Below are 10,248 nucleotides of genomic sequence, written 5' to 3'. Positions count from 1 at the left end.
TCATTTCTACTTTACTGCTGTTTCCTGGCACAACCAGGTTATCTGGCCTACTTAACCACCTCGTGGTTGTGGATGCCGTGTTCAGATTCCTGCTGCCTTCTTTTCACATTTTCTTCTGGTACATTAGACAAAATCCTGGCTGATCTTCAGAATCATGAACTTTAACAAATTTAATAGAGTTGCACTCTAATGGAAAAAAAGAATGCAAAGATAGCAATCAAACTCATGGAAATTCTTCAGAGCTGGAAAACAACTTGAACTGTTTTAGATATTGAAACAGCACTCAAACCTAATCCCCATCCTCCTTCTAACCACAACATGGGGATGGGTTGATACACGAAGGCTGCCATATCTCCAAAGAAAAGAAATACTGGATATCTTTCACAGGAAAAGGCTGCAGGAAACCTCTCAGAGACTGAAAGTTTGATTCAGGCTCTGTTTACTTATCTTCGTGCTCTAAATACTCACTAGGTCTACTTAAGCATATCTACATATTATAGACTCCAGCCACAATGAAAAGATCCATTCAGCACAGTGTTTACCACTTTCACTAAAAGCAAACAAATATGTTCTCAGGAAGCAAACCACCACTGTCAAAACACTCCACCTTCAAAAAAGTTACACATTTTATGTCTGTGAGATGTGCCTAGGATATTAATGAAATGTGAAATTTAGCACCTATTACCCATCACCAGTAAAAGTCTGTGTTATACAGTTATATGTAGAGTCATGCATGCATTCAGACTTCTATTCATACCATTTCCTCCAGATACCTAATTTATGTACCATGCAGAACCAGTTAGAATTTCAGTTTTATTACAAAAGGAGAGAAAGACACACATTTTCAGACAGCAGTTCAGAGCATAGATAAATACCTGAAAAGGTATTTGGTCTTGCAGTCAAACTGCACTATTCATCTCAGCCTCTATTCTTCTTGATCATCATAATCCTATACATGGGATCAGATAATTTACATCTCAGGTGGACTGGGTCAATCTAGTTTCCAAGGCAGGCAAGGCAGTAAGGCAGAGAGCTACCTTGAATCCAAGCTTCTACAAATTATGCAAATCTCTTATGATTGAGAAAGTTAATTTATCCAGGTCTCTAAGTGTTCAAAGACTAACTTGGTATTTGACATTTACAACACAATTCACAACACAATTCTAGTCTGCAAAAGCACGTAAGTGATAGCAATGCAACATCCTTACCTTTGCAGAGGACAAACACATCAGCGTATCTTCTGATGGCACCTATGGAATCAAAAATATTTCTTCGTAGCATAAGAAAACACATGCCTTTGTTTTGGTGTTCTCCTATGCTCGCTGGGGAAAAAAAAGTCCTGATACTGATGCTGAGCTAATATGCAAACACATCCCTTTTTCACAAAGGCACGGATCACTAACACCATTAGAAAGCAATTCTGAAAGGTCACTAAAGGCTCCTCAGGCACTTTGAAGATTTCTGTTGTCAGTGACTTCTATGTCCAGTGGTCTCACCTGGACGGCAATCACCTTGAAAAACATAAAACATTCTTCAGCCATCACATCAACCCACTCCCGCATGAGCAGTTTTGACGAAGTGGAACAACTTCTGAATTACTGTAACAGAGAGCTTCTCAAGTGTGGAGGCTTTAAAATACCCAACTAATTACAACTGCTTGAACTCATGGAGAGAAAAATTCAGTCAGCTGTTCAGCCCGGCCTGCGAGTCTTTATGTTCTGAGGGACTTAAACTGCTTCACTGGAATTGAGAGGAGTAAATGGGAGGTTTCTGGAAGCCCAAAGGAAATGTATTTTGTCTTGGCTTTTCACAAAAGCAGTCATAAAAGTCACTTTGCATTCACAACATTCTTGCTTAAAAGAATCTTGCTTGTTGTCTAGGTATTGTACAGGTGGAAATGGGCGTGATTCGGTAAAACACACTATCCATTCATTTTCTAACTGACAATTTCCTATTTGAACTGGACATTTCCATGGGTCACTGCCACCTCTTACCTATAGAAGCAGCACCGAATAGCTGCTTTTCTGCCAAGTGACTCAGAGAACAAGTTGCACAGGGCAAGTATAATGTAAGAGTGGACTATGTGTCCTGCACGTCTCTTACCAGCTCCTCCCTGCTATTCCAGTAGGCAGGGAAATGAACTTGCTTCACGATTCAGCAGCTTTCCCTGTTCAGACTCTTGTCCAGGGCCCCGTCAGGATGAAATCACTGTTCTCTTTCTCCGAGTAAACTGGGGGCTCTGGAAATAAACGAGTCCCAGACTTCAAAAACAAAAATGAAAAATACAAGGAAATTCATCAGAGGTACTGGGCAGTGTATGCAGCTGGTAGAAGAGAGGAATTTTAACTTGGAGAAAAGGTCGTGTGACTCCTATCACTTCTTCCATCTTTGCCCACTTGGTTTCTACAGCGCTGTTCCCTTTCCAGCCTCCAAGGTGGAGGAGAGCAGCAAGCTCCTTTGTGCACAATTACAGCAGTAAGTGCGGTGTCCCGGGATCACTTAAATGCCCTGCATTCTTTAAAAAAAATGACCTTTTTAATCTTTGACATTTTAAGTCAGAAATTAAAGCAGTCAAGGACATTATTAAATTCAACCTCAGTTTCAAGAAAGGGATGGGTGTGGGTGTGTTTAACCAAGTCTACACTGGGGAGATGATAACTGTTTCTAGGAGAAGAGTGTCAACTTTTATTTTTGGGACAGCAGAATTGGCAGACGCTCTTGGCTTCCACCATACAATTCATGTGAAATGAGGAAGAAAAAAAAAGAAATTTAACTGGTGCTGCCCAAAAAAACCAGACAGACACACACGAAAAAGGAATGATGTACCATATAAAGCATTAAATACACACACACGCACACAGAGGCAAGACTCTGCTTTACAGGATTTGAACCATATGGGCATATGCACATACACACACACTAACTCACACCCGTAAATCATTTAGCCAGACTATCTGTCTGGTGCAGAAACACACTTATGAAATCTATTTTCTTCTTTTAGCAGCAGGCTAATAATTGATAAAGAGCCAGAATGGGGGCTCTGAGTTTTACATGACAGATATACAAGGCTGCAGTTCGTACTGCATGTGCTCTGCCTGTTCTCTTGACAGCAGCAACTCCAGCCTCAAAGCAAGAAAAGCCCCTCACCGGCTGGCATGGATCAGGTTCCTCGGGCAGCTGCCAAGTTGGCCTGTGAGAGCATCACGGATTGCCTGATTTAGCCAAAGAAAAAATAAAAAAAATAGCCCGTGGGGTGACTCAACAGGCGCTGGAGCCAGCCCCATGTTCTGCCCCACTTGGGAAGTTCCAGCCGCCTGTCCAGGCCTCTGGGTAAGGCCTGGCCACAAGGATATGATTGCAGCAAGATCCCAAGCCTCTTTTAGCAGCAACTATAGAAGCCATGAGTGGAGAGGGGGTGGCAGCGCAGTCTTGCCGTAATGACAGAGTAGGCAAAGCTGCAGAAACATAAATGCCCTCTTGGCCTTTCTGGAGCCACCCCCGTTGGCTCTCAGAGGCTTGTCTGGAGGCAGGGATGCATGGAAAATACAAGTGAAAATAATGAGCCGTTCGAAGGGGCAGGGCTTTTCTCCCTCCTGTGTGCATTGCCTGAATTACAGTGCCAGCTCCAGACTCTGCATCAATGCAATACTGCCTACAGCTTATTTTTCCAGGGATTTTTACCTCTGTCTCATGGATGTTTGTCTACATTCCCAAACAAGTTCTAAAGCAAATTTCGCCCTATTTGTGGGTGCAGCAGCACCAAGGTGCAACTTTGCAGAGTAACTTTTTGTGAGGGTAGTACTGTCAGGCCCTCACACATGGTTTTAACTGCCCTTTGTGAGGCATTTGCTTCGCTGAGAAGGAAACAAGAGTCAGCTCAACTCTTTAGAAATAAGAGCCTACAGGTGTGGAAACAGTATGAAGAGTGGGTGGTTCCTCGGTACTGGTGCTTCCACTGGCTTAGACAACTTCTTCACTGGCGCCTCCGTTTTCTTATGCATTAAAAAGAGGATAGCAGCTAGAAGATGAAGCAGTGCGTGCGTGGTGCCAATACGCATCACCAGCTGTGTTTAGGATAGAAGAAAATTATTCCAAGTTAGGACTCTAAGGACGTTGATCACTCATCGTCTTTCTGATTGAAGGAAAAGAGCTGCTAAGAGCTTCTACCTCTGCCACGGCTGGGTCCTCCCTACACAGCACAGCTGTGGGTGAAGCAACTCTTCTCTGGGAGACCTTTGTGTGAGGAACAACCTTCCTTCCCTTGAGCCACCCAAAAATTGGCGGGCTTTCTGTGACCTTCTCTCAGCAGCTCTCCTTTACACAGCACTGGCACTCCATTCTTTTAGCATGCAGCGAGACTGTAAAAAGAATTAAATGCAAAGCAAAACCCAGAGTTAAAATGTAGTGAGATTATGAAGAAAGAAACCAACAGTGAAGCACAATCCATGCTGAAATTATTTCCACATTGCTTGGCATAACTAAGGGCCATCTTTTTTTCAGGCCATTCCATTTCTGACCACTTCAATCCCTCTCACTGGAAGGGCCACAACCAACTCCTTAGAATATCCTGAGAGCCATGACAGAGGAAAGTCCCATTTTGGTGAATCTTCCAAAACAGAGAACTCATTTGCTTCAGTGACGGGAGCCTGCCAAGTAAGTCTGCCAACAGGAGGTGTTGCTGGCACAGAAAGAGCATTTACCAGGCTTCCTGTTAACAGAAATACCTAGTGCTTGTAGTGATCTTCCTTCTGTTCCATTGTAAGGAGTCCAAGGCTCACGGGAAGCTGTTTTGTTTGCGCTGAGCCCTGCATGAATGCAGACAGTCAGAAGCAGCACTGCAGTTTCCGATTTTCACTAATTGCACATGCCTTAATTTTCTCCCCCGCATCATTCCTGTGTAAAAGGACCAAAGCCAGCTCAAGGATATGCCTCATTTTTTGATTCTACAACAGCTGGAGCACAATGTTCAGCCTCAGGAACGTAGGAGTGCCATGCACACCCTGTTGAATAAAAGGAAAGAAGATTGTCATCAAAAAACTAGCTTCATTTCCACCTGAGGCACAAAACCCAGCAGAGAAATAAGAAGAAATAAAACCTCACCTTGGAGGTTTCTGCACCAGACCTTGGAGATCTACAAGCTATTCTAATAATCCGGTTCTAGTCAGAGAACCATCAGGGCTGTTTACAAAACAATTGCTTCACACACACCTTTCATTTCATTGGCATAAGCATTCTTTATTTGACTACCAGCATTTTTATATTTTAGTTTAGTGCCACTGAGAGCAAGGCTAAGTGGCACTTGCTCTGTGGGACTCTGGGACTAGGTATAACAGCGTGTAACCAAATGACAGCACCAGTCAGCTCTCTGCTTAGTTACACTAACACGTATACATTATGCTTAATCTGCTCAGAGAGTTTTGTTTCAGGCTTGCTTTGTTTTTAAACCCCACCATTGGTAAAAAGATGAACGTGCAGCTTGCTTTAAATAACAGACCAAGGAAAATCCTCTGGTATACCAGAAAAGACTTTAGTTTGTAGCCATAGTGTATTTGCACTAATTTAGTCTGAAAGACATGTACCAAGCAGAGGGCCTGTTGGAAGATGCCAGCTGGTTATAGCTACTGCACAGTGGTACGGGGAAGAAACATAATTCCTTGTGCTTTGGTGATGACATGTTAATGTTAAATCACTGTAAATTATGATGATTCTGTGATGAGCAAGTACAGACTGGCATCTGTTTATAACAGGCAAGGCAAGGCAAAAGGAACAAGGCTTAGTCTTTAACTTGCATCCTTTGGGTTGATGTTTTTCTACCCTCTTCCCTTTTCCCACTTAGTCCTTGACTGCCATCAGCATATTACACTGAGTTCCTAAGTTGGTCCAACTCAAACTACTTCTGACTGACTTCAGTTCAGGTAGTCTTGTGTATATCTTTAAGCAGTTTGATTCGCAATTTCATGGGAGCTTTACGTTATGACTCCAGGCTATATTAGGCTAAATTTGGACCTGCAAGTGGGAAAAACCCTTTGGAGAAGTACAGTAGTTACTGTACATATGCAGCTGCTGTTTTTCCAAATGAAACACAGCATTTCATCTGTTTTGATGCTGTTTTAAGTCAAATCAATTTGGCCCATGACTCGCTCTGTATTTCTTTTGCCAGATTCAATTTCTGTGTTTGGAGTTTAGGCTGGTAAGTAATAATGACAACAAGGTGCTTGAGATGAGAAGTTACTAACTCTGTTTATACCAGCATAAGTAGAATTATGAAAGTCTCTCAGTGCCAAATTTCAAGCAGGGTTTGGTATGCATAGAATATATTCAGGAGAAGACAGTTTGGCAAGTAAGATGCACCATGGAATTGAGAGGAATGGTGGATGGAAAGAAGATCTGGGTTCTTGCTGTGGTGTGGGGATTTGAGAAGACAAGCCATCTTGTAAGAAGAGGAATAGATCTGGTCTTTGTGCCTAGACCAGTCATGAGCATGTGCTTAGTGCAACTCCTGTGCCAAAGCATTCTTTCTGTGGCACACAGGCAGTACTGCCACTACTAATTCCAAAGATGAAAAGGTTAAGAGAACTGTGGAGCTGCTGTGTATGCATCAGTGAAGTATGCAACATCTTACCAGCTGAAATATCTGAGGCCAAACATTCAGTTCTTACTCAGTGGGAGCTCTGCCAGTTAGCTCCCTCTCCTGATAATGATTAACACTTTAAAACATCTGCACTGCCTTTTGACTCAAATTCCAGTTGAAGGAAACCAATTTTCTGTGGCAAAGTTTCTGGCTATTATGAAAGAGGAGACATTTTGTTTGGGAATCTCTGTCATCTACTACTGCTGGATCACAAAACAGTAAATCCCTTTTGGGAAGGAGGTAATATCCAAGTGTCCCAGCTCACAATTCACAGAGCTCTGTACAGGCAAGCTGCAGAGGGTGCAAGTCTGTCTGCAGCTCACCAAGAGCTAGTAAGTGCTGGCCCTTCTTGGCGTTCCAGGCTACTATAGGCACATGAGCACTGCCCTCATGTTTATGACTCTCTTTTTGCAAGATCAGCCTTAGCTTACCCAGCCTTAGCCAGGCTGCTGTGCTGTCCCTTAGACAAACTGGAATAGAAGACTTGCAGGCAGCAGAGGCAAGTCTGGTGAGGGAAAGCAGCTGTGGACAGCAGGCACTTCTGATTCTGGGACTTTGATTGCAGCTCCCAAGAAAGGGAAAGTGATGTGTGTATAAAGAAGAAATGGAGACATACAAGTGCAGAAGCACCTTACATATGAAGAGTGAATGTTTTTTCTTTCTCCAGACTCTTCCTAACTGAAAGAGGAAGGAAGTGGAAAGCACTTGAAAATGGGACTTATGGTTGCAGAGCCTCATTTCTGACATACAGATCTCTCAAGTATCAAACTACACTGAAGAATGACTAATTGTGGGGTGACTAATCCCTGTCTTCCCTCCAGAGCTATTATTTCACAGTGGCCAAGAAAACATACCATAAAGATGGTGTTATCGAATCACTCACATTTACTTATATTGAGAAAGGCTGAGCCTTTTACAGTACTTGTCTGATTACCAAGTTATATGCTTCTTTCTCAAAAGAAGGGACTATTTAGTCTTCATAGTCCATCCTGGACAACTGTGAAGGTGTTTGGCTAAATGTCTAGGGACTGGGGAGTTGGCTTTCAAGAAAAGAGAAGAAAATATTTTTGGTGGGGGGAGGAGGGAGATGGCAGAAGCAGATGGATGTTCAGGTTGACAGAAAATGAAAACCTGCCTTCATCTTGCTTTCATTAGTCTTCATTATATGGCCACGACAGCTTTAATTGCTGCCCCGCATACATAAGTAATAAAAATGTAAAATGTTTAAATGAACTGTGGCTCCCAAAAGCCATTATAAAAGATTAATGATGAGTACTCTTTGCTAACTTAAACGTCTTCAAGAATCACATCTGAGCAGCCCTTGTGGTTAAGATGATATTAGAACAGTATTTGATAGACCACTTGTCTCAAAGCACTATGCACCAAGCTTTGACAGTTTTGATTATTCCATCTTTAGCTAGTCAGAATTCTAGACATATTTGATTCCAATTTACTAATTCTTGACAAGTTATCCCTCCCCTGCAATCCAAAGAAAGAGCCTTCAGTTACTCATATTCTGTCTTCAAGAATTGCTGATGCTTGCTTCAATGGCTTTTACCACCAAAGACACTGAATGTAGGGTTTATTAGCAGCACTCCAGAAATTATTCAGCTAATTAATAAAATGTCCAGCTAAAGGTAAAACATGCAATCTTTTCTATTTAAATTGGAAGCAGTACTAAAACCTATGTCTGAGATGTCACTATTCCTCAAGGGGCACAGATTTGATTCTATTTCAATTCAGATACGAGAGGAGAGTTTTGTCTCTAGAAGGGCATCAAAGTAAATTCAAGCTTTAATGTAGTTTGGTCACTCACCTCTTATTTAAATTAGAGACCCATCTTTAGGTTTAGGCAATACTTAAGCAGAGGTAAAGGTACCAACCCTCACCTTCACTGCCATCACTTAATCTTTCGTTTGTGGTTTACCAACATATTTATCAATGCATCTCCTTAGCAAAAAGAAGTGCCGTGCAAAGACTTGTAAGTTTGTTCACTAATTGTTGCAGTGAAGATTTCAAAAGCAGTATTTCTGCTCCACTAAGCCCACAAAAGCAAGTTGTACCTCTCAACAAAGCTTAGCTGTGGGACAGGCCCAGCTAGCAGCTTTTCACTGTGTGGTCAGACAACCAGTCAGACTGTGCCTAAACCTTGCACGAGTGTCCAAGAGAGCAAGGGCAGGATGACAAGGCTAAGACAATCTTCTGTATGCAACAACAAAACATCTTAATTGGGCACTCACAGCTTTTCCGAGGATAAACACCTCCTTTGTGAAAGCAGATTAAGTGCTCTTTACAGCTATGCATCAATGGGCCTGAAGAGATGTGCACAGGAAGCTGAACTCTTTCTGTATGGTGTACTTTTTGTTTGGCTATCAGTCCAATTTTCAATTAATACTAACAAATTTGGGAAGACTTACAAAACTTGATGGTCTCTGGTGTAAACCTCTCTCTTGCTATTTGGGATTGACCTGGGATTTTCACAAATGGCAGTAATTTACTGGTTGCAGAGATTCTTTATGTCACTCCTTCCAAGGTCATTCGTGGAGGTCAAAGACTGGATGGGGCAATCTCCAAAAAGATCATCAGAAAAGGATGATCAGAAAGTTCCTTTCTGCCTTAATGCTCACCTCACTCTACTTCATTCAGTGTTTCATAATATGGTCCCCCCTATTAGGAGTGAATTACACTGGCTATGTAAGATCTTCCAGGCATTCACCAGGTTTCCCACACAATGATCCCCCATTTTTCCTATTTCCTGTCCTGTTTCCAATCGCTTTTTGGGCTCAGTTCTGTGAACATGGTCCCATTTCTTTTCCCTGATCGCTGTCAGGAAGCTGCTTGCCTATTGGTTTGGCTCCTGGGCCCTTGATTCTTCCTACACGGTCTTTTAGGCTGGCCCCATTCCAACCTGCTTTACCAAGACAACTCTCCTCTCCTCAGTATGGCAAAACCCCCCCCTGAAACAAACTGTGAGATCCATTCTCTATTCAGCACTGCAGAATAAGCATACAAATAGGACCTCGGGGATAACTGCGTTCATGGTGCGCAGGAGAAGACTGCTGTCCAAGGGAGAAAAGCAAGATGCTGGAGAAAGAGGAGTGTGGGTCTGTGTCGTTATTTCTCAGCTGGCTAAGCAAGAACTTAGATCTACTTTTTGTAGCCTAGGAAGTAGGAGCAGGAGCCCCAAATACAGAGAGACTGGTTTGCCAGGCCTTTTACATCTGTGACAGCGTGAGCAGGAGGCGCTCATTCCACTCTCTGCCTCCTTCTGCTGTTGGGGAAACTCCTTGGATTTGTGCTCAGTCTCTCTCAGCTCTTCTCCTGTTGTTGCAGCTGCCCTGGAAGCCCCCAGACATTCCCAGCAGAGTCTGGACGGCTGCTTTGGTGACAACCTGGGCTCAATTTAATGAGAACGTTCTCGTTCACTTGCTCTGCTGGCGGCCTGCCAGTATATTTTCTTGAGGCACATAAGAGAGAGAAGGGAAATGGTGATTTTTAACTGGCTTATTTTAAATTTTTTTTTTTTTTTTGATTTTTTTCATCCAGCCAAACCTGACTGGAATTTCATGGATGAAAGAAAAGGCACTTCTTTAGCCCAAGGGCTTTGTTCCTGCCAA

This window comes from Centrocercus urophasianus, unplaced genomic scaffold (genome assembly GCF_019232065.1).
Source record: "Centrocercus urophasianus isolate 14NV4802_14NV808 unplaced genomic scaffold, USGS_Curo_1.0 seq_11, whole genome shotgun sequence".
Taxonomy (NCBI): Eukaryota; Metazoa; Chordata; class Aves; order Galliformes; family Phasianidae; genus Centrocercus; species Centrocercus urophasianus.
Note: the sequence above shows the minus strand (reverse complement) of the source record.